A 27,230-nucleotide genomic window follows, 5' to 3' on the forward strand; every position below is an offset into this window, starting at 1 on the left:
CAATGATGCTATACACCAAACTTGGAGATCACTTTAAAATATCAAGTCATCAATCTGACAAGATATGAGTCAAAGAACAGTCATCTAACCACCAAGATACTCCAACATCTTGTAGCAAGGTGCATGCAATTGAAAATCTATGTGTCTCATATAGACCTAAACCAGATGTGGAAGCAGGTGTCATTCATTGTGACATCAGGGGATCAAGTAAAGGCCTTGTTTGCATGTCACAGAGCATGTCTTGTCATCAAACTTTGATATTACTTTCAGCAACTGTGTGTTCCACTTCTCCTACAGGTAACCTAGCCAATGTCACTATGGAAAGGACACCCAATGCCACTACCCCTCTGGATGAAGCTCTCAGTGAGGAATACACCCTTGGATGTGTGGACATGGAGGACGAAGCTGGCTGATCTGGGACACCTGGTCAGTCAACAACTGTGAGCCTCACCCTGCCCACATTGACTCCTCCCAGCCCTGTTGCTTCAACATCACAGGCAGCCATGCACCCCAAACCTCTGTTCCAAGGATAGTGTCTACCATCCTGCCCCCCCCCGTATAGGTACCTGGGTCTCCGGTCGTAAACCCAGACAAGGATGGACCTGGCACCAGTGGGAGTGGGCAAACTGTGCCAAGGGCTCAGGCACATGGGGGTAGGTTGTGTGGGAGGGATGGCATGGGCCAGAGGATGGAACCTCCTAGGGATACAACTGGGCAGGACACCGTCTCCCAAGTATTGGGAGTTTACCAACAATCCCAAAGCCCAAAGCATGATGGACCAGGTACTTACCATGATGAGGGAGATAAAGCAGCTGCAGAGGGACAAACACCAGGACGTCATACAGCAGTGGCAGGCCCAAAATGCCCACTTGGCTTCCATTGCAGGGGTGCTGAGAGACATGAGTTCCACACTGAGTGGGTTTTGTACACACCAGCTGGACCCTTCCACTGGCAATGAGACATCAACCCCTTCTACATCTGTGGCTGCTACTAGAATGGAGACCCTGCCAGGGGAAGGACATGCCTCAGACACCCCTGCCTCTGTTTCTGAAGAACCCTCCACAAATGTGGATGTCCCCCAAAACACTCAGGAGGAGCAGATTCCAAGACCAAAACCACTGCCAGGAAGTGAACCTCTACTGATTAGTTCCCCTTGTGTGACACAGATACACCCTGTTGACTTTTCTGGAACCCATCTCCATTTTCCTATGGTACAAGGACACTGGACTTGTGTCTCCAAATGTTGTAGCAGCTACCCTGATGATTTCATCCACCATGACAGAACCCTTCACTGCTTCCTTTGTGTTATATGTGATCCAATTCACTAATTGTGCTGTGCACTCCTTAATAAATGCTACTTAAACACAGATCATGTGAGAAAGTCATTTAACAAACATATTTAACTGTCATCTGTAACACCTCTTGCACAAGGAAGTTTCTCTTCAAATGTAAGACATTTGTAATGATTTGTAATGGTTTTGCATTGAATAATAATGATAGACATAACTCAAATCACTGGCATTGACCTTTCCCACATATAGGTTGGGAGAATGTCAATGATCACACAGTGAAGTACTGCTGCTCACTTCAGTGTTTCAGCATAGGTGACATCCAGTACCACCCCACAGACTACTGAAATTGTGGACGTCAGTCTTTCACAATCCCAATAGGCAAACTTATTGTTTCAATGTATTATCAGCTAAACCCTTATCACATGCCCATACCACAACTCCCGATTCACGATGACCCATGATACAGACAGAGGTCAGTACAAATGCCCCCAGTCATGGAACTTTCCACTTAGCATGGTCAGGTATCAGTAGGCATGCCACTCACCTATGTCAGTCTTGATACACATGCACAGTGGCCTGCAGTGAGGAAACACAGTGACAACTACAAGTTAGTTATTACCAATACAAACTATTCTGATAGTTGAGGGTATTGCTAGAACAGGATGACGTGTGAGAGACAAAAAAACACACACATGGCACCATTGAACAAACCTCCAATGCCAAACAGATATATTGAGTGGAATATAGAAATACCATCCCACTGTCCTGATAGTCTTGGCATAGAACTCACACACCACAAATCTCATGCCTAACAGTACCTGGTTCAATCAATGTGCACTTCACTTGTCACTCTGCAAATTCCCCCTGCCTGTGACACTGTCTGATATTGCCAAATGAGGATGAGTTTGTGAAGCAATCTGCAAATTATAAATGTCAAACTTAAAGTATAGGCTGCATTGAAAAGAAAACATCATACAACCAATTCCGATATACAATGGTTATTCAGACTGTGCATTGTGAGAAAAAGAGACTATGGTGATTAAAAAGCTGCACACTACTCCATGTAACATTCTGCATGCACATCTGACTTATGTGTTTTGAAGCCACTTATGACCTGTCTGATGGTCATACTAAGACCCTTATCAAGCATCTTTAACCCTCCCAATATCCCCTGAGTTACTTAAATTACATGACATCACATATTTAAAGTCAGGTGAAGTACTGGTTAAGGCGATCTGCTCTGAAGTCTCCAGCTTCATTCTCATCATACTCATCCTCACTTGGCAAATCTGCATTCTCACCCACTGGAACCCTCATCTGCTATAAATGGGACTTGGCGTCTCAGGGCAAGGTTGTTGAGCATGCAGCAGGCAACAATAATTTGACATACTTTGGTGGGTGAGTAGAGAAGGGTTCCACCAGACTTACCTATGCTACAGAATCTTGCCATCAGGAACCCAAAAGTCCGTTCCACGACATGCATTGTCCTTCCATGGGCATAATTGAAGTGGACTTCCCCTGGCATGGTTGAGTACCTCACTGGTGTCAACAAACAGGGACAGTTTGGGTAACTGGGGTCCCCTGTAAAGAAGAGTTTAGAAAGGCAGACATAAGTAACGGACATCCATACTTTTGTTAGCAGATAAAAGTTACAGACACGCATGACATATGTGACTTACCAACCAGCCAAGTCCTCTGTGTGTATTGTTGTGTCATCATCAGTGGAATCTTGCTGTTCTGCATGATGAAGGAATCATGAACTGACCCCGGGTAACTTTCACAAACTTGTGAAATGTAGAGGTCAGCCAAACAGACCACTTGGACATTGATGGAGTTTAAAGCTTTTCCTGTTCTTATACACCTGTTCATTGCCATTTGGGGGAACCAAGGCTACATGGGTGACATCTATGACTCCAGCCACATGTAGAAGGTGTCCCAAAGCATAGAAAACAGCCTTTACATTGTACAAATCTTCACATTATGGAAATCTGATGAAGCTGTCCAGGTGTTTCAACAATGCAGACAGTACAGCCTTCAAGACCAGACTGAACATAGGCTGAGACATTCCTGCAGTTAGGGCCACTGTATATTGAAAGGAGCCTGTGGCCTTGAAGTGCAGCACTGACATAACTTGCACAATGGGTGGTATGCTATGGCGATGTAGAATGGCAGACATCAGATCTAGCTCCAACGGACAACAGAGATCCATGATTGTATGCCTATCCAGGTGGTAGATCTGAATCACATGTCACTCCTCCATGGTCTGCAGGTCTGCTAGAGGACAGTACACTGGAGATTCGCTCACTCTTCTCATGCCAGGGTAATTATGAGGGAGAAAACCAGAATGTATGTGAATCACTCATTCTGTACATCATATGTATGATCATACCTATGTCACACATAGTGCTCCAAAATGCCACATTAAACTGTTGGAACGTAGTATAATGATCACACCTATGCAAATAATGGTTTATTACTACATTCACGTCCTCTTTCCTCTATCATATTTTAGAAATGGGAAAGCATGTTACTGACAGTCTATGTGACATTAACATTCCTAACATGTTGCCCATATATGGAACACATATACCACATGTCAGATTGCAATTGCTCTGCTAACTATGCTACTACAATTACATTACTGAAAACACATCAATTTGACATCCCGTACATAAATCATGCACATTGCTGTTTACTCAAAGCCAGCAGTCAATACAATGTTGTAGATATGTTTCACAACTTGTGACACAACTTTTAAATGATTTTTTCATTCATATGGCAAACGGAAGCTGCCTAACCTACTGTACTGGACATTAGGAAGTGACCTAAGTCCGCCGGCGGAAGTCGTCATGGCATTAGGCAGATATAACCGGGATGGACATTGCCATTGGAACACATTGATGCCTTTGGCAGACGTGGGCCAATGGAGATGTCTGCAGGCGGTGATGCTCTTTTATGTGGCAGACGTGACTGCCATCTCATACTTCATCTCTCACTTGACTCTGGAAGATGCTGCCAGAAAGACCTCCACGTCTTGAGCTGCTGTGTAATGCCTCTGGGAGTAATCATGCCACATCCCGCAGGTGATAGGGCCCCTGCCTTCTATCAGAGGCGCTTGAAAAGCTTGTGAAGGAGGTCCTACCCCTGTATGAACATCTCTATGGTACACTACAGGACCAGGTAATTGCAATACAATTGCAATGTTTTAAGGGTTAAATGTACGATGATGTCTAGGAAATGTGGTGGAATGAAACATTGTGGTAAAATGTGTGGGTAGATGGGCATGTTCCTATGTGTACAGATACATTTTGAGTCCTGAGACATAGTAGTGTGTGTGTGATGTATGTTTCCTGACCCAGCTGCAGACTGTAATACATGATCAGTGAAGGTGGTGTGAAAAATATCTGAAAAGATATACCATGTTTAGGGATATCCTTGTGGTCTCAAGCTGACACCTGGTGCTGGATATGGATGTTGTATGCCTGTCTTAATATCACACACGGCCTGACCGCCGATGGTCATCCCTCATTGAAGTGGCTGTTGAAAGCAGTCTGTGTATGGCTTGTTGCACTAACTTGTTTTTTTGCCCTGCTTGTTTTGGTATTGTGTATGTGGACATGGCATTCTCTTCTTGTCTGTGTCATCCATGCAGGTCAACGCTCATCTGAAAAAGGGGATTTGGTGTGCAATCGCCAAGAAAGTGCAGACCCTGGAGGTCCACAGCCGTCGAAGCACCCACTGTAGGAAGCGGTGGGAAGACCTGAGACGCTGGGCCCGGAAGACCGTAGAGGCCCAACTAGGGATGTATTCCCTACAAGGATGGGGTGCCCGTCCGACCTTGACCCCTCTAATGGCCCACATATTGGTGGTGGCCTACCCGGAGTTGGATGGGCGTTTGAGGGCAGCACAGCAGACAGAAGGGGGTAAGTACAGACTTGACACATTTTCATTCATTTACCAGGTTAGTGTATGATGTTAAAGTTTCTACCTTGGAACAACGTGGTAAGTGCAAAGGGTCAAAGATCTCCAAGCTACACATTGATGTACATTCTTCAACATTGGTATGCAGGTGTGCACATTCTAATTTGAATAGGGACATATTACTCTCCTATGTTGTTCCTTCTGTTCAGAAGCATGTGATGATGCACATGTGACTGTGTCAAATATGTGTACCACTATACAGCTTTTCATACTCTGGTGATTGCTCCTTCCCACCTACAGGTCAGTACTCCCAATATTATGATGGTAAGTTGTTCAGGTTTTGCTCTCTGTCCATTCTAATGATCCATATCTATGTGCAACATAGAGTCTGCCAATTTGAAGTCATTCCTACTTTTCAAAAAGTTTCAGATGAGTGTCGGCATCATGTGAGGCTGTGATTTCCATCTGACAGTTCACATGCCATACTTGCAAAACGCATTCAGACCTGTTACAAGTAAACTCCCTTGGTAAGTGAGGGATGTACATAGGCCTGTGTAATATGTCATCTGAGTAGACATCCTACATGTTGGCAACCATGGAGGTATTGCTAGACTCAAATTGGATCACATAGATTGGTGTCAGAGCTATGAAGTACAATGTTCATGCTCTGTAGGTGAGAAGTGGCTACATAGGTATTTCCTTAACCATAGTGCCGTGGGCATAATAAATAGTCCAAGACGTATTATTGACAGTTATAATATTACCTGTTTTTTGCCAACATCATTTGTACATTGAAAAGTAACATCATGAATCCACATTGAAATGAGTTACAAACATACTTTCTCTTGCTATTTTGGATATGTTTTGAGTTCTTGTTGTGTAGAAACCTATTGTTTACACTGACACCAATGTGGTGCAGGTGTGGTAGTTCACATACACATGTGAGTAGTATGGTATGTGTATTCAGGTATTTGGCTTGCATCATGTTGGGTGTACCTGTTGCAGTAGCCTCAGATGTGGTTTGTCTCTCTCAATTTTTTCCCAAACAGATGTAAGGCCAGTCATGTCTGATGTGGGGTTAGTGATGTTGCCACTCAGTCATGGAGCTATTGATAAAACAATTGCATGATATGTTAAATGTAAATGTAAATGTTGCACTTGTATAGCGCACTACTCACCCGTTAGGGTCTCAAGGCACTGTACTCATACCACTATGGAACCCCTCCTGGCTTTTCTCTGTGAGGTGCCCACTCCTGGGCACCCCCAGGGTGAAGCCAGGCATCCAAGCGCTGTTGGGGCCGTTGTGGAGATTAAGCAAGCTATTGCCCAGAGTTGCAGAGTGGGACCCATTAATTAGATTAGGCACCGAGGCGAGAATTATCTGGTCCAAGGGAATTGAGCCCAAGACCTGCCGAAGCGGGACTTGAACCCTGGTCTTGAGCGAGATCTCTGCTTCAGGGTCTGCCACTCTAACAATTGTGCCACACTTCTCCACTGTTGTTGAACTGTAAGTCACCTTCATGTGTATGTCAGGTGTCCATTGACTTGAAATAATAGATATTCTACCTGTGGCAGTGTGTGGGTAAATGCTCTGAGCTTATTAGGCCCTTATATGAGTGCTATACTTTGTTTTCAGAAGGACAATGACATAGATGGCTTGGTCCACAAAGTATGTATTATCCTTTCCTGCATCACTATTGGTACATGTGTAGGTGACATGTCTTCTGACTCTTTCATCTCCTAACATTTGGTTAGAGTAGTTGCATGTTTGCACATTTCCATTATAGAGGTTGTGAACTCAGTGACATGCTGCCCTGTGTTTATCATACACTATGGTGGTCATTCTGACCCTGGCCGTCTTTGACCGCCAGGGCGGAGGACCGCGGGAGCACCGCCGACAGGCCGGCGGTGCTCCAATGGGGATTCCGACCGCGGCGGTAAAGCCGCGGTCGGACCGGCACCACTGGCGGGGTCCCGCCAGTGTACCGCGGCCCCATTGAATCCTCCGCGGCGGCGCAGCTTGCTGCACCGCCGCGGGGATTCCGACCCCCCCTACCGCCATCCAGATCCCGGCGGTCGGACCGCCGAGATCCGGATGGCGGTAGGGGGGGTCGCGGGGCCCCTGGGGGCCCCTGCAGTGCCCATGCCACTGGCATGGGCATTGCAGGGGCCCCCGTAAGAGGGCCCCTACATGTATTTCACTGTCTGCTGCGCAGACAGTGAAATACGCGACGGGTGCAACTGCACCCGTCGCACAGCTTCCACTCCGCCGGCTCGATTCCGAGCCGGCTTCATCGTGGAAGCCTCTTTCCCGCTGGGCTGGCTGGCGGTCTGAAGGCGACCGCCCGCCAGCCCAGCGGGAAAGTCAGAATTACCGCCGCGGTCTTTCGACCGCGGAACGGTAACCTGACGGCGGGACTTTGGCGGGCGGCCTCCGCCGCCCGCCAAGGTCAGAATGAGGGCCTATGTTTCCTTGCCTGGAACATGACATCAGGCAAATTTGTTGGTATGTGTTTAGTTTGTGTATTTGATATGTGGAAATTTATATTACATCTATTTCCCATAGCCCGTCTGTTGGTTTCTATGTTGCTGTGAATAGAGACCCTGTATCATGTGGCTAAGTCACCTTGTCACGGAATGATTAGTGTGATAGCTCTACTTAAATCATGGTATTGTAGGTGTAAGATAGGTGGCTTAGCTGGTATGTGACTATGTTATGATTGAAGGATGTGTCTTGTTGTGACATTATGTTGGCACTAAACTGGTGCTACCTGGGGGTGTTGTACAACTAGATGTGATGCTACTGATGTGCAAATGGGATGTAAGTGACCCTACTTCACTTTCTGTTTCCCAGCATCGGCAGGCGAAGGGGATGGAGCACAGCCGAGTGGGGAAGTTTCGGGCCACGAGACCTCCAGACACTATAACACCAATACCGAGGGACTGGAGGGTGAGGGGAGTGCCACGGGGGAGACCGGATCCAGTTCATCATAATCTATGGAATCTTCCTCCAGTGGACACTCCCTGGCAGTAGCGGACCCATCTGGGACCACCCCAGCACCATCCCTCTCTGCCACCCCCCCTTTCTATCATCGCCCTCCCAGTAGCTCCCCACCTAGTTGACCGTGCCCACTCACCCAAGAGCGTGGGGGTATCCTTTGCCATGGGTAGCTCAAACCCAGCTCCTGTTAGCCCTGCTGCCCTCAGTGAGGAGGCTGTTGACCTCCTTAGGTCGATCTCTGTGGGTCAGTCGACCATCGTGAATGTCACCCAGGGACTGGAAACTCAGATACAACAGAGTAATGCATTCCTGGAAGGCATTCACGGTGGACTGGCTGGCCTACAGAGATCTTTTCAGGTTCTGGCCTCTACACTGACGGCAGCCAGTCACCCTTTGTCTACCGTGCCCCCTCCACCTTTCTCTTCCCAATCCCAATCCCCCTTCCCTGACACAGCCAAAGCACACAGACAGGTATGCATCCACTTCAACATCCAAGGGTAGCGCAGACAAACATAAGCATCACAAGACATTCCACCAGCATACACACATGCAACATACACCTGCACACACAGCAATAGTCGCAACCTCCGCCGACAACCCCACCGCCCCAGCATCACAGACACAACACCTGACACACCTGCAGACATTACACCAACATTAATTGATCCAGCCACCACACCTATCCTACCCACAGACACGCCTACATGTAGCACATTCACCATACTTGAAGTCACCACCCCGACCGAAAGCCACCCACCCACCACGGCATCACCCAGCACCTCCACCCCCTCTCAGCTAAAGGCACATAAACACCCTCACTCACCCACCCAACAGACACCCACAAGCATACCTCCCAAAAAAAACTCACCCAAGACATCCACACCAATACCTCAAACCGCCACTCCTTCTCCCTCCACACCCAAATTCTTTTGTTATGACAGTTCCAGTGTGTGCAAAGCGTCTCTTCTCTCAGAGTTTGACCTTTTCCCTACTCCCCCCTTGACAACCTTACATGATCTGTTTTCCTCTCCAAGGCCATCCCTTCCACCTTCAAGGCCTTCCCTACCCCCTGCCAGTAACTATGCCCCTCCCCTGCCAAGAAGTTGACTCCTCCAAAGAAGACCCAATCCTCCCCTAAGCCAAAGCCCAAACCCCCCCAGGTCCTCCCTGAGGTGCCTGCCTACTCCCTTGATGCCCCTACCTGCGAAGGTTACATGGCAGTTAAGAGTCAAGTTGGGGCACCATATAGTGCCTTTGGCTCACCATATTTTTTTATATTGAACTGCCCAATGGCTTTGAACTTTTCTATTTGTTATGGCAAATATATCTTCAGACCAACCAGTTGTTGGTTTCCAAGGTACATCTTTTTCCTGCTTTTCCTTTTCTTGGTTTGATTTGTTCCTGCCTGACATTGGTTGTGTGCGAGCATTTGTGTGTGATGATTGTGCTTCCTGTATTGTTTGGGCAGTATGTGAGGGTGTGTGCAGTGCTTTTGTCCCCCAGGAATAGGGTGTGTGTTCAGTGATGGGCATGTGTATGTTGCATACATGTTGGTGTGATGGTATGGTGTGGTGTTTGTGCTGACGTGTTTGTTGTTGTTTGTGGCTTTGTGTGCTTTGACTGTGTGAGTGTGCGTGTATTGTGCATAGTATGATAGGCATGACATGCTGCATGTGTATGATGTGTGTGTGTTGATTGCTCAGTTGTGTGATTGTGTAATTGTGAGTGTTTGTTTTCTGTTGATTGTACATTGTGTTGTATGTGTGATGATTCCCTGGACAGTGTCAGTTATGAGTGCTTGACAACATGTTTATGATGGTGCAGTAGTGGTGTTTGTGTGACGTGTTGGTATGTTGTATGGGATTGTGAGAAACTGGGCCTGTGCTGTACTGTCATGCATACGTGTGTGTTCTTGACGAGTGGTGTGTGTGTGCTGGCTGAAGTGTGTGTGCTGTGTATTTGTGGGTGTGTTTGCTGTTGTATGTGACTGTGTATGTCAGTGAACTGTTATGTGTGAGTGTTGCCCTTGCAGCCCCCTCCCTATGGTATGTTTTGTACCTGTACAAAATGTCACATTATACAACTGTAACAAGTGAGTGTGTGTGTACATATAGTCACTGTCATCGTCGAAAATTCTGTTGTCTTTTGGCGAGCAGGAGCAGCAGGATGACGTCTAGTTATGGTTTCATGTCGGCTCCGGATGAGTATGGCTTCCTGGAGGTGAGTGTCTCCTTTTATACAGTTCATTTCCGCCTGGCTTTAACTGGTGGTCCGACCACGGCAGAAATGTTGGTGGTGTGCAACCACGTAATAGGTCCAATGGAGACTTGGTCTCCTCCGGCCTGCTGGTGCCTTCAATCATCCATGCCAGTCTGTCCGCACTGGCAGTGCCATCGGTACTTTTGCGTTATTCTGTATGCATCACCACCAAAGTCATAATTTGGCGGTCCTCTCCGCCAGCCTGTTGGTGGTCTGACTGCTACTGCCAACATGGCGGTCTTCGAACGACCAAAGCCCTTTTGAGGCCAATGATTTTTACTCCAAAACGCAATATACACATTATGGCCCTCATTCCGAGCCTGGCGGGCGGCGGAGGCCGCCCGCCAGGCTTCCCCCCTCCGAAATACCGCTCCGCGGTCGTAAGACCGCGGAGGGTATTCCGAGTTTTCCCCTGGGCTGGCGGGCGGTCTTCACAAGACCGCCCGCCAGCCCAGGGGAAAACTCCCTTCCCACGATGACGCCGGCTCGTAATAGAGCCGGCGGAGTGGGAAGGTGCGACGGGTGCAGTTGCACCCGTCGCGTATTTCAGTGTCTGCTTTGCAGACACTGAAATACTTTTAGGGGCCCTCTTACGGGGGCCCCTGCCGTGCCCATGCCATAGGCATGGGCACGGCAGGGGCCCCCAGGGGCCCCGCGACTCCCCCTCCCGCCATCCGGTTCCCGGCGGGAGAACCGCCAGGAACTGGATGGCGGGAGGGGGAGTCGGAATCCCCATGCCGGCGCAGCATGCTGCGCCGGCTTGGAGGATTCCTTTGGGGCAGCGGGAAACCGGCGGGAGACCGCCGGTTTCCCTTCTCTGACCGCGGCTGAGCCGCCGCGGTCAGAATGCCCCGCGGGGCACCGCCGGCCTGTCGGCGGTGCCACCGCGTCCCACGGCCCTGGCGGACTTGTTCCGCCAGGGTCGTAATGACCCCCTATGTGTACCTTGGTGGAAATATAAACAAAACAATGTTCTTTGAGGCACAATTACAGGATTTTGTGCCAAGGCTCTAAAATAATCTAGTGCTCATCCTAATTCATGATCCAGTTCTGTAATAGCAAGGTGAGCAAAATAACTATGGAATGCTTTCCCAAGATATTGCCGCCAATGGCGTTCCTAAAGGCTCAGAGTGTTGGTTTGAGCATTCCCATTACATCTTTCCTCTCTTGTGGTTCTTTCTAACTAGGAAAAGAGTGTCTTAAAACGGACTCCTCGGTCGCTGTGCCTAATGGCCAAAGTTGCTCTCTGCTACAAAATGGTTGATTTCCTAATTTGTTGTCACAAATGAACAAAATACTGAAATGCAATTATTTAAACATTTGTGGAACTGAATAGCCTAACAGCAGGCCTGGCTACAATGTAAAAAATGCATTGGGTATTTTTTTTAAATACCAATTTGAATAAGCAAGCTTACACTAAGGCTTCAGTATTAAAGCATCATTTCAAACATCATTTCTCAAGCACATTATACATTTTGAGTACTTTTGTGACCTCTGCAGTCAAATAAAAGTGCTCATGGTGACACACTTTCCAGAATTCAAGTTTGCATTTGTGGTTCATATAAATATTTATGTCCAAAGAGCGGCAGCTCTGCCATTATGGTGAAGGAGCGTAGCCCCACTGCCAGCAGAGGCAAACAAAAAATAAAATGAGAATAACAGGTTTATTATCATTTTATTTTTCATTAGGAGCTGAGTCTTGGGGTCAGGGCCATAGGAAGAACAGCGGAGGAGTGATGGGCACTGCTGTCCGTGCACATGTCAGTTTTGCTGGCCTTCTTTGAGCGGCCAAACTGACATGCGCATTGACATCTCTCCAACCCAGCTTCATTGCTGGGTGGAGTATGACAGCAGAAAAAACACAGATGAACCCAGCCATATGCAAATCAGTCTTGACCATGTTCCCCATGGGAACAGTCAAGCCCGAACTGCCAGGTCAGGTCCTCCATGGACCAGAAACTAGCATACTGGGACTGGTTTTGGGGTATCACCCCTGATCAGCCAGGCTAGTTTGAATCCAGTGGTGCAGTGAGCACGGGACTCATGTCTGGGCAGGGTCAAGACTGATTTGCATATGGCTGGGTCCAAACCAGGGTGGCGTGGTGGGCAAAAACTGATGGATTAAACCCATATCTTTATGACTGGGGGTAAATGTTTGCATTGTCCAGCATTCCGACCATCATCTGTTCTTTTTGCTTGTGTCACCCTAAGTGGGAAGGGCATGCTCAGACTTAGGCAGTGCACATAGCTCCAGAGAGACGGGACCCAGAATTATCAGGTCTGGAATTTGAGGGCCCAATAATTTCGGGCTCAGAGACACTGGAAAATGAAAATTTGTACTTGCAAGAGCTGTATTCCTTGTATTCTCCCCTCTTCCCTCAGGGAATACCACCATAGCTAACTTGTAATGAAGGCTCATATTACTCATAACTGTGCACTCCACTGGCCGGATCACAAAACATTTTTGCCTGACACTATTTCATGTCCTTGGTGATAAGTAAGGCAGTGCCTGATGCTAATACTATTTACTTATGTATTACAAAAGCAAGGTTGTGAAGTTGATAATAAGTGAGAAGAATTTTTGTGCATGTTTTTTGTTGCATTATATTGTGATTGTGGTGGGGATGAGCTTTGTGTTTTTGTGTTCTTTTGAGATGGTGCTACTTCATCGCATTAACCATTTATCCATGTTTAATGTTGTAAAATACTGTTTTTCCAGTTGTTCAGCTATTTAATACACCAGTCAACTCTAAGCTGTGGCAGATGCCTGTCTTAAATTAGAACTTCCACAGGAAGAGCTAATTTCAGATAGGTCTCTGTCACAGTTTTGCAGAAATTTACCAGCATTTATTGAGCTCTCTCAAGTAAACAACTGAATGCAACAAAATATCCTGATACAAAGCCATATAACAAACCAAATAAGGGCCTCGTTATGACTTTGACGCACTTGAGACCGCCAAACCCGCTGTAGCAGTCAGAGTGCCGCACTCCTAGCATTATGGCACTACCGCGATGATCATGTCTTCCCTTTCCACCAGCCTTTTCATGGTTAGGTCTCCACCATGAAAAGGCTTGTGGAAAGGCAGTGCTGGGAGCTACAGGGGGGCCCGTGGACTGCCCACAGCAATGTTGTGTGCAGTTCAGGGGACCCCCTGCCAGCAGCCTCAGAATGCGCTCTGCCAGCTATTGCAGACAGTGTGCATTTCGAAGGTGCTGTGTGTGACGGCACTGGCCCTTGCTCCCTAAGGGAGCTGAGGCCAATCCCACCACACTGTTTCCAGTGGGCTGACCAGCACAAACGTCATAACACGACGTTTCCGCCAGTCAGACAAGTGAAAAAATCATATTACGACGGGGGTAAGGCTGCCGCCTGCTGTAGTTGTGACGGCCAACTTGTAATCGGGCCCTAAAACTTAATAGGACAAAACACAAAAAAGTAAGAACAAAATGCTACACAACCACCTACAGTACAATACAACAAAAGACTTTGGGCCTGATTCTAACTTTGGAGGACGGTGTTAAACCGTCCCAAAAGTGGCGGATATACCACCTACCGTATTACGAGTTCCATAGGATATAATGGACTCGTAATACAGTAGGTGGTATATCCGCCACTTTTGGGACGGTTTAACACCGTCCTCCAAAGTTAGAATCAGGCCCTTTGTGATAATGGAGTACAAAAACACAACAGCACAAAACAACACAAAACTATCACATCAAAATCAACACATCAAATATACACACATATTCTTGTCACAAATTACCACATCCACAAGTCTTCTTTTATCATCTATTGCAAAATGTGTTTGCACCAAACACTAGCTCATTTACTACCAAGGATCCAGTCAAAAATGATCTGTGATCCAGCCCCACATGCTCACTGATATGATACGGCTGCTAATGTGATGAGGTCTGCACATTTTTATGCTCTTTCTCCTCCTCACAAACCTTTCCTTTCTTGATATCTACCACTTTTTATTCTAAAGCATGGCAACTTATATAAATGTACCCTTTTTCAATACTTTAAAAATATATTTGCTTCTCTAATTAGATCAAAGTTTCAATTATAACTAAATTAAAAAATAACACAATACTAATTTGGAAAGAATGACTGAATGGCCTGGGAACTGCATTCTGTAACCATGTTTTAATACATTTATGTAATTATATTACTGAGCTTAATTTTTTCAGTTTTTGTAAATGTTAGTGCAACTGATGGACTGTCTTTTTTTAAATGATTTTTTTACTTTTTAATTTTAGGAAAAAGTATTTAATTGATAAATGTGTCCCTGTAACCTATTTATAATTTGATAAAAAGAAATTGCTTTTAAAAATGATCACTTACTCATTCAAATGTTATCATATTTTATCCTCATCTACACCTCTCCTAAAATAAAACTAAATTAGTGTATGCTGGATAGAGCCAGAAAATTGAGCTTTTGGTCAAGAGATACAGTTATGACATAAGGGAATTGTCTAGCTATTGTTGATAGCATATGTGGGGTAAGTACACCCTATCGTACATTATAAGGATATAGCAAGTCACTAAGGAATTCCATGACTGTATAGAGGAATGAAAGGCCATGTTCCTTTAGAAGGTAATAGAACTCAGGAATGACTTGTGTTAGACTTAGCCCTTTCTGCAGGGTCATCCCCAAACTTTTTGCATTCACCCTCCTGTTTTCTGAACCCGTTTCTGTTGGCTTTTAGGATTCTGTGCCATTTGCCACTGCTAACCACTGCTAGAGTGCTTGTGTTCTCTCCTTAAAACATGGTAGAATTGGCTTATACCCAATTTACATATTTAATTTACTTAAAAGTCCCTAGTAGCGCTACCTGTTCCAAAGGCCTGTAAATTAAGGGGCATATTTATACTCCGTTTGCGCCAAATTTGCGTCGTTTTTTTCGACGCAAATTCGGCACAAAACTAATGCCATATTTATACTTTGGCGTTAGACGCGTCTAGCGCCAAAGTACGAGTAAAGAGCGTAATTTTTTTGCGTGAACGCCTTCCTTGCGTTAATGAGATGCAAGGTAGGCGTTCCCGTCCAAAAAAATGACTGCGACGCAAATGCGTCGTATTTATACTCCCGGGCAAAAATCACGGCCGGGAGTGGTCGGGTCAAAAAACCCCACATTTGCGCCTCTTTTTAACGCCTGGGTCAGGGCAGGCGTTAAGGGACCTGTGGGCTCAGAATGAGCCCAGAGGTGCCCTCCCCTGCCCCCAGGGACCCCCCCTGCCACCCTTGCCCACCCCAGGAGGACACCCAAGGATGGAGGGACCCACCCCAGGGACATTCAGGTAAGTTCAGGTAAGTATAAATTTGTTTTGTTTTTATATATTTTTTTGGGCATAGGGGGGCCTGATTTGTGCCCCCCTACATGCCACAATGCCCAATGACCATGCCCAGGGGACATAAGTCCCCTGGGCATGGCCATTGGGCAAGGGGGCATGACTCCTGTCTTTACTAAGACAGGAGTCATGTAAATGGCGTCTGGGCGTCGTTAAAAATGGCGCAAATTGGGTGGAGGCGATTTTTTAGCATCAACCTGACTTGCACCATTTTTAAGACGCCCTAACGCCATTTTCACCAACGCCGGAACTGCCTGGTGTACGTGGTTTTTTTCCACGCACACCAGGCAGCGCCGGTCTGCTAGCGCCGGCTAACGCCATTCAATAAATACGGCGCCCGCATGGCGCTTCAGAATGGCGTTAGCCGGCGCTAAACTTTTTGACGCTAAACTGCGTTAGCGCAGTTTAGCGTCAAAAAGTATAAATACGGCCCTAAATGTTACTAGTGGGCCTGCAGCACTAGTCATGCAATCCATTTAAGTTGCCCTGTAAACATGTCACAGGTCTCCCATCGAAGCCTGTGTGTGCAGTTTTATACTTTCAACCTGGCAAAATAAACAGTTTTGCCAGACCAAGCCCTTCTTTTTCAATACATAAAAGTCACCCTTAGGATAGGCCCTGGACAGCCCAGAGGGCAGGCTGCAATGTATTTTAAAAGGAGGGCATGTACTTGTCCTGGTAGTGAAAAACTCATATTTGTTTTTCAGTACTGCAAGGCCTACCTCTCCCATATGATAACATTGAAGATACCTTACTACATTTAATAAGCTGTAACTTTCAGATGGTAATCAGCAGTCAGACTATAGGGGTCATTACGACCCTGGTGGACGGCGGTATTTCGGGGAAAGGTACTGCCAAGAGGCTGGCGGTACGTTTCCCTAAATTATGACATTGGCGGTTTGGCTTGTACCACTCCATCCGCCAGGGTGGTAACAGCTGCCGGGCTGGAGACTTCGGTCTCCAGCCAGGAGGCCGTCACGATCCCACCCTCGGGATTATGACCCCGCCTACCGCCATGGTTTTCGTGCCACGAAAACCATGGCAGTATGCATTATCAGTGCCAGGGAATTCCCTCCCTGGCACTGATAGGGGTCACCCCCACCCCCTCCCCATCCCCAGAGTCCTCCCCCGCCCTCCCCCTCCCTCTCCCGACCCCCCGAAATCCACAAGCCCACAGGTGCACACATACACACTCATACACACACGCATAACCATATCCACCCACGCATGCTCACATACAAAAACAATCACACACACCTCCACACACACACACAACACCCCCCACCCCGTCTCCTGTCAGAGAACCCAACATACCTGCTTGCAGGGGGTCCTCCGGCAGGAGACGGGACGCGGCGCTGCTGCCAGCACAACACCGCCAGGCCGTATCATGGAACATGATACGGTAGGCAGTGTTTTGCTGGTGTGGCACTGCTGCTGGCAGCAGCGCCACCTTACCACTGTCCGCCGCCATGACTGTTGACAGAATTCCGCCAGCCTTCTGGTGGAATTCTGCCTACGGTCATAATGCGGTTGACGGCTGATAGCCACGGCAACGGTATGTTGGCGGCCGTCGCCATGGTGGTAGGCGGAATGTGCCGCCAATGTCATAATGAGGGCCTATGTTTGCTGTCTTTTGAATTGTAATGAAAAATCCTCGCTTATGGAAAAGACGGATTTTAAATTTCAATTTTGAAAATACCACATTTAGAAAGTTGGCATTTAACTGACTTAGCCATTTGGTGCCTGCAACATGTCACTGGGTGTAGCTGGTAGTTCATCTATGTTTATTCCTCACAGACAGCCATGCACAATAGAGAGCTTAGGTGTCCCTGGATGGGTCATCACTGGGAGGATGGGAAGGCAGAGCTGGGCACCGCCCTTACACTAGAATAAGTTCTGTCCTGCCTCCACAAATAGGGGTGCCTGACTAATCTGGAACTAGGACAGGGTTGGTAGGAAACGTGTGACTTCAAAGGGAAAACTCTAGAAGCTTCACCCACTTCAAAGGAAGCATCTGATATAAATATTGGACCTCAGACACCAACTCTTCAGTACACTTCTGTACCCATGGAGACTCTGCCAGGAAGAAGGACTGATGTGCTGCTGAAGGGACTGCCACTCAGCTGGACTGCTGCCCTGCTGGACCGCCACCTTGCTGGATTGCTGCCCTGCTGCTGTGTTGCCCTGTTGCCCTGTTGCCCTCCTGCCTTAGTCAGAGGGATTAGATCTGCACCTGAACCCATGACTCTCAGAGTGACTCCCAGGGCTAGTCTGCTGGGTTCCTTTTCAGAGCCACAGTAATATAATAGGGTCCAAACCACGTGTGCCAGCACCAATACCCATCTGGAGTAAGCTCCTAACCCCCAAGTAGTGCCTTGGTGTAGCCTCAGTGGAGCTGAATTTAAATTTAAAAATGATCCTGCCAGATGGGAGCAAACACATACTTCCCTGCCTGCACTAGTGCAGATAGGAAAACAATTGTTTCCTGGGGATGGGTTTCCTGGGACACGTAAAGTGAGCTGGCCTAGGGGGATGGGGTCCACAGGGCCACATAATGCTTGGGGAGGGGGGACTGTGTGTCCCTCTTCCCTTTTTTAAAAAGTAAGTAATGCTCTGTGGGATGGGGTTCCCAGGGCATTTGAAGGCTCTGGGAGGGTGGGCCGTGTGGCTCTTCTCCCCTTCATTACGCATTTGGTTTAGGAGATGGGTTCTCTGGGGCCTAAATATATTTTCACCTTCAAAAACAAAGGTTAAAGTAATGTTATAGCTATAGTTATCTCAAGTAACCATAACTTGTTCCCAAGGGTAACTATAACTCGTGCCCCTGCCATATACAGTTCTCTCATCAATAATTTAATTAAAAATGTTGCAGTGATATTAACAATGATGTCATAGAAGATGTCATGAGTGATGTAATATGTGGGGTAATTAGCAATGCATAGCAAGGGTGAGAATTCTAAGGGAAGGGAGCCTGCAACGCCCCCTCACCAAGCCTCACTGGCCCCATCCCAAGCCTTATTAAGTCATTAGTGCCGCATCTCCCAGAGCTGTATGTAACTTAAAAGGGGAGGCCCTATCCCAGAGCTTTCTAGGACCCCGGGGACCCCATCCCCTGGGACCAAATATACTTAAAAAGGGGAGAGGGCACACATACCTTCTCCCTGAGCCTCATTAGGTCCTGGTGACCCTATCCCCAGAGTCATATCTAATTTAAAAGAGGAGGGGTCATTGATGGCCCCCCTCCCCAGGCTTTCTTCAGCCCTAGGGATCCCATTCCCAGGGGTCAGAGGTGGGTGCCCATGTGCCCACGTGGGGCACCCACCAACCGCCATGTTGGGGGCCTCAGAGTGAGCCCCAGGATCTCACAGCCTCAGCCAGCTCCCCACATGCTCCCCACATGCTGCGGGAGATGGCTGAGCTCCCAACCAGAGGGATCAGCTGTTTTCTGCTTGCTCCCTACAGGCAAAAGCAATATGTGTTCTGATTCCCTGGCCACAGAAGTGAAGGTAGGGAAACAGAACAAAGGTCGACTCCCAGCCAGTGGAAGCATGTTTAAATCTCCTGCCCAGTGGGAGCAGGCTAGCATGTTTGCTCTCATCTGGTGGGATATTTAAAAAAATACTGCCACTAGGCAGGAGCTAATATATGTTTCCCGAAACTACTGTGTCCCGGGGTGGGCTTCCCTAGGACACAGTCACTGAGCTGGCCCCAAAGGCCCAGGGTGGGGGAGCTTTACATCCCCCTCCTCTTCAATTTATATTACATTCCCGGTGTCTGCGGATCCTAATTAAGCTCCAGAGGGTCTGTGAGCCACGTCTCTTTATTTAACTCCACATCCCTGGGGGATGGGGTCTCCAGGGACTTTTTAGGCTTGGTAGGAGGACTGCATGACCGCTCTTTGGTTTTTAATGCATTTCAACCCCAGGGGATGGAGTCCTCAGAGCCTAATTACACTCTGGGAGGGGGGCACGTTTCTCCCCTTCTTTTTTACCACAACCCTAGAGATGGCATCTCAGTGGCTCAGGAAGGCGGGACAGTTGCCCTCATAAACATAAAAAACAAACATCAGCCCTTCCCGACCCACCCAATTGATTGGAATTGATTGGAACAAGTATGAAGCCCAGGCTTGGGATGTTTTTATTTTTGCTGCAGATTTGCAGACCACCTTCAAATTCACAGCAAAATGAAAAAAAAAAATTGTCCTCGGGATTGCTTTGGGCCCCAGCCACCAGGCATAGGGGTTCAGGATGTCCCCACCCTACCCTCTATGTCTTTTTTAGTGTTTTTTTATGACTCAGTCCTTAGTCCTAAGTTGACAGACCCCACTTCCTGGGGGCAGCCAATCAGATCTCAGCAAGCGATCTATCAGCTCCACAGATCCTCCACAGTGTGAAGTATACAACATTTTTGAGCATTAATTGCTCAAAAACTCCTGAATGGATTTACACCAATACACGACAAGCATTCTTTCGGAATCAAGATATAGGCCCTCACTATGATAATGGAGGTAAATGCCGCCTACTGCCACGGCGACGGCTGCCAAAAGACCGTCGCCGGGACTACCTACCATCCACCAACTTATGACCGTAGCCGGAATTCCGCCAGAAGACTGCCGAAATTCCGGCTACGGTCATGGCGGCGGACGGCAGTAAAGTGGCGCTGCTGCCAGCGGCAGCGCCATGCCAGAAGAACGCCACAGACGGTATCATGGCCCATGATATGGCCTGGCAGTGTTCCGCTGGCGGACGCTGCTGCTGACAGCAGCGGCGCGTCCCAGCTCCTGCCGGAGGACCCCCTGCAAGCAGGTAAGTTGGGTGCTCCGACAGGAGAGCGGGGTGGGGGGTGTTGTGTGTTTGTGTGTGGGGGGGTGCTTGTGTCTGTGTGTGTGCATGCGGGTGTGGGGCGTGTGTGATGCATGTGCACATGAATGAATGTAAATGTGCGTGTATTTTGTGATGTGTGAATGCATGTGTGCTTGTATGTATGTCAGTGCGTGGGGGTGGGGGTGTGCATGGATGTATGCATGCGTGGGTGAATGTGGGTATGCATGTGTATATGTATGTGTTTTGCTGTGTGTGTATGTGTGTTGATGTTGGGGGGATGGTAGGGGGAGGCGGTGGGCGGGGGAGGGCTCTGGGGAGGGGGAGAGGGGAGACCCCTTTCAGTGCCAGGGAAGGAATTCCTGCGGTGGGCAGGGTCATATTGCCATGGGCAGCCTAGTGACAGCCGCCTGGCTGGAGACTATAGTCTCCAGCCCGACGGTCGTTACAGCAGTGGCGATCAGTGTGTTACATTGGCGGTTTGGCTTTTGCCAAACCGCCAATCTCATAATATGGCGGTATGTACCACCAGCCTGTTGGTGGTACTACCGCCACTATAACACCGACCACCGGGGTCGTAATTACCCCCATAGTTTTCTGTCAAATTTGGTGTAAATCTATTCAGCCGTTTGGGCTGTAGCTGTGTCTAAAGTTGCCATTGAAAAATTTATGTGAAAATGCATTTTGAGACCCTCCTCTTTTTCCATGCTCCTGCTTGACAGATCACCCAACATTTTCCATGCACAAACCATTCAAAAAGTAGCACTTTTTGGGAAAGTTTCATGGAGATTCCTCAAATGGTGCCAAAGTTATTATCAACACAAAAAAGGCATTTCCTTTCCAGGCCATATTTGGCCCTGTGGACCACCAGCTCCTTGGGGCATGGATAAAATATCAAGTGGGAGAGGGCCCCTGGGCCCCACCCCAGGATGTTAACGTTCCCGGTGACCACCACAAATATCTCAGGCCCTCATCATGCACAGTTTTCTAATCAATAATTTTACTGCAAATGTTACAGTAATATTATCTATGATGCAATAGAAGATGTCATGAATGATGTAATATCTGGGGTTATTAGCAGGGCATGCGAGGGCGCAAGTTATTGTTACTTTAGGGCGCAAGTTATAGTTACTTGAAATAACTTTTACTATAACAGCTGAATTTCTATGGTTTTGTGTGTGTAAAATCTGAACCTAACTATAATGTCTTTGTCTAGGGATTTTTAATGTTAAGTAAAATCCCCATCGCAATGCACGGTGGGGGAAGTTGGATGCAGGGCATGGCCTGGCATTGTGCTGCCCCCACCCAAGCTTTCTGCTCCTGCCCTCCTCCTCCTTGCCATCTATTGTCCAAGTCCATGACCCAGCTCCCTCATTACAGTCCTGTGTGGCCATTGTTCTGCCACTGCCCTTCCCGCCTGCCCTGAATAGTTAGCTTGCTGTGTCGTCCACCTCCTCCCTACCCTCTGTTATCTGAGTCCATGCACCAGCCCCTCCCTCTTTTCCTGCATGGTCAAATTTGCTGCTACTGCCCACTCCTCCTGCCCTCTGTTGGTCTATTCTATGCTCTATCATTGCCCTCCTGCTTGGCCTCTCTTTTTAGCTTGCTGCCCATACCCTTCTTCTCCTGCCCTCTAATGTCTGTGTGCTTGCCCTTGCTCCCTCCTTTTTGTCCACCATGTCCCAGGAACCTGCCACTGCCCCTCCTATCTACTCTGAGGGTTCTGTTGAGCTGCCACTGCACCTCCCACCTGCCTAGCATGGTCAGATTAATGCCACCTCCACCTTGCCTGTCCAAGTACCATGCCCCTACCCCATCCCTCCTGTCTCCATGGTCTATTTTGCTGCCACTCCCCTCTGCCCCCAATGCTCAATTGTGCTGCAACTGATCCTCCTTCCTACCCCACATGGTCTGTTGTGAAGCCTCGTCTCCTGCCCTCTCTTGTCAGTGTCCAGCCCCTACCCATCTCTTTTGTCCTCCACGGTCCTCTCTGCATGCCCCAGCTCCCTCCCTCCTGCCCACCATGGCGGCTGTGCTGCCACTAACCCTCACCCTTGCCATGATTGTCTTCTGTGCTGCCACAGCCCCTCCCACCCACCCTGTGTGGACATTTTGCTGCCCATGACCCCCCTCCCAGCTTCCCTCCATTGCCTGTGCGCATGCGATTATAGGCTCACTGTTGCCCTCCATGGTGTGTTGTGCTTCCAGTGCCCATCCCACCTGCCTTCCGTTGTCAACTTGCTGCTTCCACCCCTTTGCCCCCTCCCTCATGCCCTTTATGGTCTGTTATGCTGCAATTGGCCCTTCTGTCTGTCCAGTATGGTCAGCGTGCTGCCATTGCCTCTTTCCCCATGCATGTGCCTGGCCCTGTCCCCTCCCAATTACTGTTCATGGTCAGCTGTCCTGTTTGCCCTGGTGGTGTATTGTGCTGCTGCAATCGCTGACACCTGCCCTTTAAGGACAGTTTGGTGCCCCTGCCCATCTCCCTCCTGACCTTTGTTATCCGAGTCCATGCTCCTACCCCATTCCTCCTGCCCTCACTGATCCAACGCCTGCCATCATTTTGAACTTGGTAAGAACGAGATTTTGAAAAAAACCTGGGTAATTGATTTTCCCCATTGCCTTACGTTGAAAAAGAGAGGATTTTAGGCAGGAGACAGATAAAATAAAGCCCTTTTGGGTTAAAACATTAGGAGTCTCCTGCTTGAATCGGGTCTGTTGGCATGTATGGTTGTACTGCCACTGCCTCTTCCTTCTGGCCTCAATGGTCTGTTACATTGCCACAGCCTCTCTTGCCTCCCCTGCATGGTTGGTTTGTTGTCCCTGCCCCCTTTCCCCTGCCCTCCATGGTCAGTTGTGCCGCCACTGCCCCTCCCGCCTACCCACTGCCATAGTGGCAACCACCCCACCAGACCTATTAGGTGTTTACTCGGTTTACGCCCATCAGCCTAGGGAGAAACAGGTGGCAGCATTGTCTCTGGCTCTTAATTAAGCTGGCGGCAATGCTGCCACCGCAGGGTGCACCCGCTCCTTTGCAATGTTCACTGTCTGCGAAGGTGCTGGGCCACGTGCATGGGCAGTGCAAGGGTCCCCCTGTGGCCCCCTGCACCTGTTCTCCGCCAGCCCTTTCATGGCAGTGAAACCACCATGAAAGAGCTTGCAGAGAACCAGGTCGTAATCTACAGGGCAGCACTGCATGCATGCAACTGATTGTGATCTCCGCCACCACCAGGCAGTCAGGATCATGGATCCCAGCGGTGCTGGAGATACCCTGGTAGTCTAACCACCAAGATCTTGATGTGACGGTCTGAAGACCTGCAACCGTGTAATTAGGCCCTTAATCTCCCTATGCCTAAAGCTTAAAAGGAATGTAAAGCACTCCAATACCTTGGGGTCAAGTCTGCGCTATAAAACTACAAAAAAGCAACAACAACAAAAAGTTTTTTGCCACTTCTGTCATTGGCGTATACGTGGGCTACATTTGAGTGATATTTGTGCTAAATTTGGGCTCTTTTTTCTTTCTTTGAAGAAACCCAAAGCGTACCCAGATGACCCTAAAAACTACAGGCCCATCTCCCTCCTCCCCTTCCCAGCGAAGGTCATTGAGAAAATCGTGAACAGTCAACTATCCCGCTTCCTGGAAGACAGCAAAGCGCTCGATACCTCCCAATCCGGATTTCGTAAGAACTACAGAACGGAGACCGCACTCATTGCTGCCACAGATTACATCAGGACCATGCTCGACGAAGGCGAAACCGCAGCACTCATCCTCCTGGACCTCTCCGCAGTCTTCAACACCGTTTGTCACCACACCATTCGAACATGCCTCCACGACGCCGGGATCTGCAGCAATGCCCTTGACTGGATCTCTTCATTCCTCTCCTGCAGAACCCAGAGAGTCCGCCTTCCGCCTTACCTGTCCGAATCCTCCAAAACCATCTGTGGCGTCCCCCAGGGATCCTCCCTCAGCCCAACACTTTTCAATGTTTACATGGCTCCTCTGCCAACATTGCACGATCCCACCACATCAACATAGTATCCTACGCAGACAACACCCAGCTGATCATCTCCCTCACGAAAGACCCCACAACCGCAAGAAACAACCTCCACAATGGACTTCACGCCATCGCCAACTGGATGGAATCAAGCCGCCTCAAGCTAAACACAGACAAAACAGAGATCCTCATCTTCGGCAGCAACCCCTCCGCCTGGAACGCCTCCTGGTGGCCTACCTCCTTAGGAGCCACACCCACTCCCACCACCCAAGTACGGAACCTGGGAATCATCCTGGACTCAGCACTCAGCATGACTCAGCAGGTCAACGCAGTCTCCTCTTTCTGTTACAACACCCTTCGCATGTTCTGCAAGATTTTCAAGTGGATCCCCGTCGCAACCAGAAAAACAGTCACCCACGCCCTGCTCAGCAGCCGACTGGACTATGGCAACGCACTCTATGCAGGAACCATGGCCAAACTACAAACAAAAATGCAACGTATCCAAAATGCCTCCGCCCGACTCATCCTCAAAGTCCCACGCCGCAACCACATCTCTGCCCACCTCAGAGACCTACACTGGCTACCCGTATTAAAGAGAATTACCTTCAAACTACTCACCCACTCACACAAAGCCCTCCACAACACAGGTCCGGCCTACCTCAACAACAGACTCACCTTCCACACTCCCGTCCGCCAGCTCCGCTCCGCCAGCCTCGCCCTCGCCTCCGTCCCCCATATTCGCCGCACCACAGCCGGAGGAAGATCCTTCTCTCACTTCGCCACCAAGACCTGGAACTCCCTACCGCTCCACCTACGCCAGACCCAGGACCTCCTGACTTTCAGGAAACGCCTCGAGACATGGCTATTCGACCAGTAGCTCCCCCCCCGCGCCTTGAGACCCTGACGGGTGAGTAGCACGCTTTATAAATTACGTGATTGAAATTACGTGATTGATTGATTGGCGGCCATCTTGGGAGACATATTTGTTATGTAGCTCCCTAATCTCCTGCTTTACTGCAGTATCCTAAGTAGAAAATACTTTCAGTTCTCCAATTTGATTCCTTCAAGATGGCAGTCAGATGTGCCACACTTTTGCCATAAATTCTGAATGTTAGCACTCTAGTTGCTCATTAGAACAGTGTAGTAAACTCCTGATCACCAGGTAGTTAACTGGCAGTCTGCTGCTGCTGTTGAAAGTGCATGTTTCAGTCTACATGTCAGAATGTTTTAGCAAAATAGAAGAGAAAGATATGTGAGAACTCAATTAAAGCGTATCCTAATTGTTCTTTCTACAACACTAACCATAATTTATGTGACAAAATGAAACCCCTCATTTAGTTACTTTCTAAATTAAATGTTTTAAAATTTACCAATTTGATTCAATCAAGATGGCTTCAGATGTGCCACACATTTGTCATATTAAGACTATTAGCATTTTAGTTGTTCTTTAGAACACTCTGGTTCACAGGCGCTGCAGGGGAAGACAAGTGAATCAACTGACAGGCTGCTCCTGTTGGAAGTATAACAGGAAGGCATTTGAGAACTCACTTAAAACCTGTCCTAGTTATTCTCTCTACAGTACTAACCATAATATGTGTGATAAAATGAATCCCCTCATTTTTTCCCTTTCTAAATTAAATGTTTTAAGTTTTATCAGATTAATTCAACCAAGATGGCTTCAGGTGTGCCACGCGTTTGTCATAAGTATGACTGTTAGCACTCTAGTTGTTCTTTAGGACACTGAGAGGCTGCAGTAGAACACAAGGGAATCAACTGACAGGCTACTTCTGTTGGAAGTACATATTTTACTGAGAATGTCAGAATTCATTCTCATATGGTTGAGAAAGGTAGTGTGAATTTACAGAACATATGCTCTAATTTTAGCTTCTGGAGCACCTTCTATAACCTCTAGGGGAAGATCATGAGAAAACAGTTTACACCAAATTACAAAAAGCAGGCTTTCTGGACCAAGTGCAAGTTTTCTGTCAAAATATGTATTTCCATCCAACCGTATGGGCTGTAGTCATGTTCAAAATCCCTATGGGAAATAACTATGGAAATGCACTTCCCCCCCCCCTTTTTCTCAACCCCTACTTGCCGAATCACACTGAAATTTACAATGCACAATAAGACACAGTAGGACACTTGAAGATGTGTCCAATGGCGTCAAATTTAGAGAAAAGTTAAAAACATTTTTCCTATGGAAACTAGGCCCTAACTATAACCCAGTAGGCACTCATATATAATTATTATATATATATATATATATATATATATATATATATATATATATATATATATATATATATATATTTATTTATTTTTTTATTTTGGTTCCTAATAACTTTGTTGCCATTTGACAAATCTCCATGAAACGTTTCAAAAAAGTGCTCTTTTCATTTTTATTTTTAAATAAAAGGACATTTTTAATTCAGGCATTTGCGCCAAAATTGCAAAATTAACACTTTGTAACTGTGCTGTATAGTGAATGCGTAGTTTTTGCCTTTTGCTAGCTGATGGTGTATATATATTTCTTTTATTTTGATTGTCCTCTAACCGTGACACATATTTCTCATTCCACGCTATGCC

Source organism: Pleurodeles waltl, chromosome 1_1 (assembly GCF_031143425.1).
Source record: "Pleurodeles waltl isolate 20211129_DDA chromosome 1_1, aPleWal1.hap1.20221129, whole genome shotgun sequence".
Lineage (NCBI taxonomy): Eukaryota > Metazoa > Chordata > Amphibia > Caudata > Salamandridae > Pleurodeles > Pleurodeles waltl.